The sequence below is a fragment of the Cervus canadensis genome, chromosome 12 (assembly GCF_019320065.1).
Source record: "Cervus canadensis isolate Bull #8, Minnesota chromosome 12, ASM1932006v1, whole genome shotgun sequence".
NCBI classification, from domain to species: Eukaryota; Metazoa; Chordata; class Mammalia; order Artiodactyla; family Cervidae; genus Cervus; species Cervus canadensis.
The window spans coordinates 872,010-879,687 of record NC_057397.1 but is presented as its reverse complement, the minus strand read 5'-3'; positions in this window follow the sequence as shown (position 1 = coordinate 879,687).

Genomic DNA, 7,678 nt, shown 5'->3' with positions numbered 1-7,678 from the left:
TACGGTTTTTCCAGTGGTCATGTATGGATGTGAGAGTTGGACCATAAAGAAAGCTGCGCACCAAAGAATTGATGCTTTTGAACTGTGGTGTTGGAGAAGACTCTTGAGAGTCCCTTGGACTGCAAGGAGATCCAACCAGTCCATCCTAAAGGAAATCAATCCTGAATATTCATTGGAAGGACTGATGCTGAAGCTGAAGCTGAAGCTCTAATACCTTGGCCACCTGATGTGAAGAACTGACTCATTTGAAAAGACCCTGATGCTTGGAAAGATTGAAGGCAGGAGGAGAAGGGGATGACAGAGGAGGCAATGGTTGGATGGCATCACCGATGTGATAGCCATGAGTTTGAGCTGTCTCTGGGAGTTGGTGATGGATAGCGAAGCCTGGCATGCTGCAGTCCATGGGGTCACAAAGAGTTGGACATGACTGAGCAACTGAAATGAACTGAGGGTAATCAGTATAATTGCTTCACAACAGCCATTAATGTACAACAGTACATTAATGAATGCATGAACGCTCAGTCGCTCAGTTGTGTCCAACTCTTTGCAAACCCATGGACTATAGCCTGCCAGGCTACTCTGTCCATGGGATTTCCCAGGCAAGAATACTGGAGTGGGTTGCCATTTCTTCTTCCAGGAGATTTCCTGACCCAGGGATCAAACCCATATCTCCTGTGTCTCCTGCACTGGCAGGAGGATTCTTTACCACTGAGCCACCTGGGAAGCCCACACTAATGAATGCATCATTATAAAAGTTTTATGGCATACAATGTTAAGAATCACATTCATAATACAGTATCAGAAATTTTTTTGCATTTAAAAAAAAATCACTTGTGATATTAGGATGATAACAGTTTTTTCAACTGAGAGAGAGAGGCATATTGTATGGTAATATATCAATACTTGTTTGAAAGCAAAGTCATGAATCAATGTAATAATTATAAGCAATGTGTTACTAACACATTACTAATTTTATATTAAATATCACTTTATGCCTATGTAAGGATAAACTAGCATCTACATTCATGTGTGTGTGCTCAGTCACTTCAGTCATGTTGGACTCTGCAGCGCCACGGACAGTAGCCCACCAGGCTCCTCTGTCCATGGGATTCTCCAGGCAAGAATACTGGAGAGGGTTGCGATGCCCTCCTCCAGAGGATCTTCCTGACCCAGGGATCAAACCTAGGTGGATTCTCTACCACTGGCGCCACCTGGGAAGCCCACATTCATGACACGTCTTTTTCTTAATTTTTTTTTTTTTTAATATTTCTAGGCTATGCAGTTTGTGATTTCTTTCAAATTGTCTCAAATCTCAAAAAACAAGTTCTCACATAAGTGGACCCTCAAAATTCAAAACAATGTTTTTCAAGGGTCAATTGTATATAATTGTTATAGAACATTATAAAACATATTCTGATCACTAATTGACATATTACTAATTCTATTGTATAATAATTTGATAATAATGAATTTTTAAAGGACGAAATATAGGAAGCATTGAACATCAAGCAGCAAAGAACACTGGTGCCTGAGAGATGGGAAACAAATGAGGTGAGCCCCCCAATTACCTCCCAACACTGACTTAGCTACAGCACAGGTTCTGTTCTTGATTGGTGATGTCCGACCTGGGCTCGGGGAAGGCCAGTAATGTCAGTAACAGCCGTCAATCATGTATTTCCCATTCCTGCGTCTCTTAAAATTTTTGAGCTTCCCTACCTTCTTTCAGACTCTTACTTTCAGGATGTCTCCCTTTACCTTGGATGATGCCCAAAGCATTTTGCATGCATACTATCATCTGCTTCTCATAATTATCCAGTACCTCAGCTACTCTTCTTCAACTTCAGCTAACAGAAATGTCGACTTAAAATGGCTTAATCAATAAAGCAATTTTTTTTCCCGGGTGCCAAAACGTCTGGAGGTAAGGCAGCTTCAAAAATGGATAATTCAGTCGCTCAGCATCCTCAAGGACCTAGGACCTTCCCATCCTTCTCCTCTGTCACCCTCTGCTGGTCAACCTTGGACCTCATGGTCCAACCTGGCTGCCACACGTCCAGACACAGCTCGTGAATACAAACTGTTCCCCAAGAGGAACAGCCTTCCCAAGGCCTTTTCTAGATCCCCACATCTGACTTCAGAAACACTGCTGTTTCACTATTCCAGGCAGACTTTCGGATGATCCTGCCTGGGTGATAGCTAATGACTTTGGTGATTTGTTGACTTCCTTTCAGCAGGGAATTTAACATAGCAATTACCAGGTTGACTTCTCCTGTGGAGGAAGTTTAAATTTAGCTTCTACCTGCAATTTTCCTCTGTGACTTTGGAGCAAATCTATTCAACATTACACAGAAAACACTAATCGCATCACCTAGTTTGGGGATAAACTAATTATCTGTTATTACCGCTGCAGATGCTAGAACATACCTAACTATTGGGCTTGAGGAATCTGTACTTTGTTCAGACTGTGACAGCGAGCCAAGCATGGTGGGACAGGTCTTCAAGCTGGCTATCCCTGGTGAAAGAGAAATAGGCATCCTTGTTTAAGCTGGCAATTTATTCTGATGACAAAGCAATATTCTTGTGCCCTGCTGTAATGTAAAACCAAGCATAAACAAAACCAAAATGGATTAAATAATTAAATGCCTATCAGAACCTAAGTGTTAGAGCCCACACTTGGGAGATGATGTAAATGTTATGGCTTAGTGGTCAAGAACAAGGACTCTTGCACAGAGTTTGAATCCTGGCTCTGGTCTTTATTAATCGTAAGATCTTGGGCAAGTTGCTTAACTTTTCTATGCCTCACTTTCCTCATCTGTGAAATAGGACCAGCAAATAATAACATTATCTATTTGACAGAGTATGTAAATCACTTAGAACTGTCCATGGCACATAGTGAGTGCTAAATATTATCATTATTCCATTATGTTATCTCACTGATTTGAATGTTTTTAACACCTCTATAGGGCTTCCCAGGTGGCGAAGTGCAGGAGACGCAAGAGATGGGGGTTCGATCCCTGGGTCAAGAAGATCCCCTGGAGTAGGAAATGGCAACCCACTCCGTATTCTTGCTTGGAAGATTCCATGGACAGAGGAACCTGGCACTCCATACAGTTCATGAATTGAAGGAGTCAGACACGACTGAAACAACTCAGCATGCACGCAGCCACACCCTAGAGCTGTTACATGGGGGATAGATGATTGGGAAGTATCCGATTAGTGGTTGTAAAAGCCAGTCTCCAAATGAGAAAGTGACCTAGAAGATTATCCGGGCAAGCCAGCCCTCCTGCCTCACTGCCCTTGAACACGGCTTCTTCCCCTTATCACCTCTGTTTTGAGTCCATCATTCCTCGGATCACAACCTCCAATGGTTCCCATTACGCAGAGGGTCAAATGTGGGCTCCGGGCAATTTGCAAAGGACCTGGCCATGATCACCCCTTTACCTCGTCTCTTCCCGCCCCTCCCCTTGCTCACTCTGGTCCAGGGCCTGTGGCCTTCCTTCTCTTCTTTCTATATGGTCAAGTTCATTCCATCCCAGGAGCTTTGTTTGCCCTGTTGCCTCTTCCCACAGTCTTCTCATGACTGACTCCCTCTCACTGTTTAGAACTCAGGTTAAACATCACCTCTTTAAATATCCCTTTCCTGGCCACACACTCTTAAGTAACCATTAGTCACTAGATAATGGATAGCTTTGTTTTAATTAAGAACAAAGCAAATGTACTTAATACCACTGAACTGTATATTTTTAAATGGTTAGGAAGATAAATATTATGTTATGTGTATTTTACCACAATTAATAAAAGACTTTTTAAAAATAAGACTGCAACTTCCATCTCCTTTACTCCTTCTCTCTCTTTTCCTCTTTTGCTGGCTCTGAGAAGTCAGCTCCCATGTCATGAGCTGCCCTGTGCACAGCCCAGCATGGTAAGAAACTAAGGCCCTCCTCCCAACAGCCTGGGAGGAATTGATTCTTGACAACCTTGGAAGCAGGTCCACCCTTACTTGAGAGACCCCTTAACTGCAGCCTATGAGAGACCCTGAGGCTGAGGACCCAGTTACGCCACATCCAAATGTCTGTGAGATCACCAATGTTGGTCTTTTTATGCCACTAAGTTGTATGAATGAAGAATGCTATCTGCTGTATCAGCAAACAAAGGATGGTGCGGCCATCAGGTCATCAGTCACTACCTGCAGTTCCCCAGTGAGCCCAAGGCCTCACTCAGGACGCCAAGCCCTCATCCACCACAGTCACCCCCAACAGTACACCCCCGAAAAGAACAGGATATCAGCCCGAGAGCTAAGGTGCTCATCAAAGGAATGATTTCAATGAGCCCAGGCTCTTGCCTCTTCCCATATACAGAAATGTGCTAAATTCATTAAGCACATAATTGCAATGTCTACTTTTTCTGTAATTACCAGTAATCTTTTAATGTTCTAACTACCTGATCTTTGTTGCAAAAACTTCTATAAACCTTGGGCCCTCCCTTTTCTTTTTGGAGCATTCCCTCAGAGCTATCTGAGAGGCCATGTCCAGGGCTTAAGTCCTCAGCGTGTCCACTGATTAAAACATTAATTCTCTACTTTTAGTTTGTGGATTATTTTTTTAAGTCAACATCAGGAAGTGAGAAGGTGGGAGAAATTCCTGAGTTTCTTGGGAGATGAAAAAAGGCTGCTTTATCTTCAAGTTGTTACTAATTCACCATGTTGTGTTTTTTGTGTGTTTTTGTTTTTGTTTTTGTTTTTTTTCAAGAAAGTATGGCAGAAGGGGTAAGAGCTCTGTATTTCTGTCCAGTTAGTGTGAGAAAGATCTAATCTTCAGTCTTGGGCTTTGCCGTTGTTGTGCAAATTGTGCACAAGCTTTGCTACCTGTTGTGCAAGTTGTGTAATCTCCCAAAGCTTCAATGTCTTCATGTGTACAGAGAGAGTTAATGATAGTTTTGATTGCACAAGGTTGTGTAAGGAATAAAAGAGAATCATGAAGAGTGCCTAGACATCTCAGGCTCCTCATCTGGAAATGGGAATTAAAAACAGTACAAACCTTTAGGAATGAGGTTAGGTCATGTGTCCTTGGTCTAGCACCTGCCACAGAGAAGGGGCTTACAGTGGGTTGAATGGTGGCCCTGCAAAATATAGGTCCACCCAGAATGTACGGATAAGGCATTATTTGGAAAAGGGGTTCTGTAGATATAATTAAATTAAAGATTTCAAGATGAGATCATCTAGGGTTAGGGAGGTCTCTAAGTCCAATGACAGGTTTGGTTTTAGGTTTTTTTTGGTGAAGTTACTAATTTATTTTTTTAGCCTATCATTTCATTTTTAACATGTATATGGTTGTTTTTGTTTTTGTGAGGTTTGGGGTTTTTTTTTAATTTTTATTGGAGTATAGTTGATTTACAATGTTGTTAGTTTTAAGTATACAGCAAAGTGATTCAGTTATTTATATATATATTTATATATAAAACAAAAATGTATCTAGATTATTTTTCCATATATAGGCCATCATAGAGTACTGAGTAGAGTCCCCTGTGTTATACAGTAGGTCCTTATTAGTTATCTATTTTAGATACAGTCATGTGTATATATCAGTCCCGATCTCCCAATTTATCCCTCCCTCCACTTACCCCGGTAACCATAACTGTGTTTTCTACATCTGTAACTATTTCTTTTTTGTAAATAAGTTCATCTGTAATACTTTTTTAGATTCCACATAAAGTGATATCATATGATATTTGTCTTTTACATGTCCTTTTAAAATATATATATATTTGGTTGCATCGAGTCTTAGCTGTAGCAGGCAAGATCTTCATTTCGACTCTTGGGCTTCTGTAGTTGTTGCACTCAGGCCCAGTAGCTGCTCCAAGACATGTGAGATCTTAGTTCCCTGACCAGGGATCGAACTCACATCCCTGCATTGGAAGGCAGATTGTTAACCATTGGATCACCGCTGGGGGGTTCCTCTAGATGTTCTTTTAAGAGAAGAGAAGGCGAGAAGAGAAGAGACGGCACAGAGGAGAAGGCTGTGTAGACACAAGCAGAGATAGAAGGTACGCAGTCCCAATCCTAGGGACACCTGGAGCCACCAGCAGCTGGAAGATTCAAAGTGGGATCCTCCCCATAAGCTTTAGAGGGAACATGGCCCTGCCAATACCTTGATTTAAGACTTCTGGCCTCCAGAACCAAGAGGGAACACATTTCTGTTCTTTTTAGCCATCGAGTTTGCGGGTAGTTTGCTACAGCATCCTTAGGAAAAAAATAATAAAGGGCTTAATAGATGTACACTATTGCTACAACCTCCTGCCTTTCTTTGCCCCCCCCCCCCCGAGTTGGATGACCTTCTCTTGTTTAAGGAGGGCAAACTTCGGTGTACTGCCCAGGCCGGGACACAAAGACCAAGGTCCATCGGGAAGGACCCAGGTCCCTGCTCCTGCCTTACCCCCAACCCCTCCTGCAGGCAGGGCTTCGGCCCTATTGCCTTTGTGCCAGGGTCCCTGAGGCTGGCAGCACACCCCGAGATTCCATGCCGCTGCATGAAGCGCATCATTGTCAGCAAGATCCCAGATTGTTTTGTCACATACACTTTGCAATATGACAAGTAGGCGTCCAAAATATGCTCCAGGAGTGGGGGAGCAAGAAATTTTCCAAAAGCCTACTTGGCAGCCCAAGTCACTCTGCTGGATCAAGCACCAGTCTGGCTTCCCTCCTCCTGCCATGTGATGCTGAGTCACTGGGGGTGGGGGTGCCAGCTGAGCGCCACCAGGAAGAGAAAAGCCCTCAGTGGCAATGGAAGCATCGGCTTGGCTCTATTGGATGCTTTGGGATTTTTCTAGATGACATCATAATAATAGCTCTGCTCCTCTAATCATAAAAATGACAACAATCGATAGCTATTAGGTACATCCCTGTATGAGGCTTGGCACTAAGACATGGGTGTGCTCTTCCTTCTTTAATCTTCAGGATAATTGTACAAGGTGGAAACTATTATTATCATTATTATTATCTCCCTGTTGGAGACGCAAACTGGGGAAGACTGACTTGAAACGATTTGCTCAGGATTCCATTTCTAGGAAGTAGTAGAAGAAAGGTTCTAACTCTCATCAGCTCATCTATAAAGCTGGAGATGGGAGCACTGTGTAGTCACTTTGTTCAGTCACTTTCCATCATATGCTGCAGTTTGTTAGAATAAGGATCAGAGTACCCTCACTCCCACAGAATGTGATTTTTTTTTTAAAAAATTTTTCTTTGGAGTATAGTTTCTTTTCAATGTTCTGTTAGTTCCCACTGTACAGCAAAGTGAACAGCTATATGTTTACATATATCCACTCATTATTGGATTTCCTTCCCATTTAGGTCACCGCAGAGCATTGAGCAGAGTTCCCTGTGCTATACAGCCAGTTTTCATATCTATTTTATGCGTGTGTGCTAAGTCGCTCAGTCGTGCCCAACTCTTTGTGACCCCAGGGACTGTAGTCTACCAGGCTCCTCCGTCCATGGGATTTTCCAGGCAAGAGAACTGGAGTGGGTTGCCATTTCATTTTCCAGGAGATCGTCCCCACCCAGGGATTAAATCCAGGTCTCCTGCATTGTAGGCAGACGCTTTACCATCTGAGCCACCAGGGAAGTCACATTTCTCCTCTTAAGGTCTTACTATAGATTGTCCACTCAGCATTCATTCTTCCCTTCTTC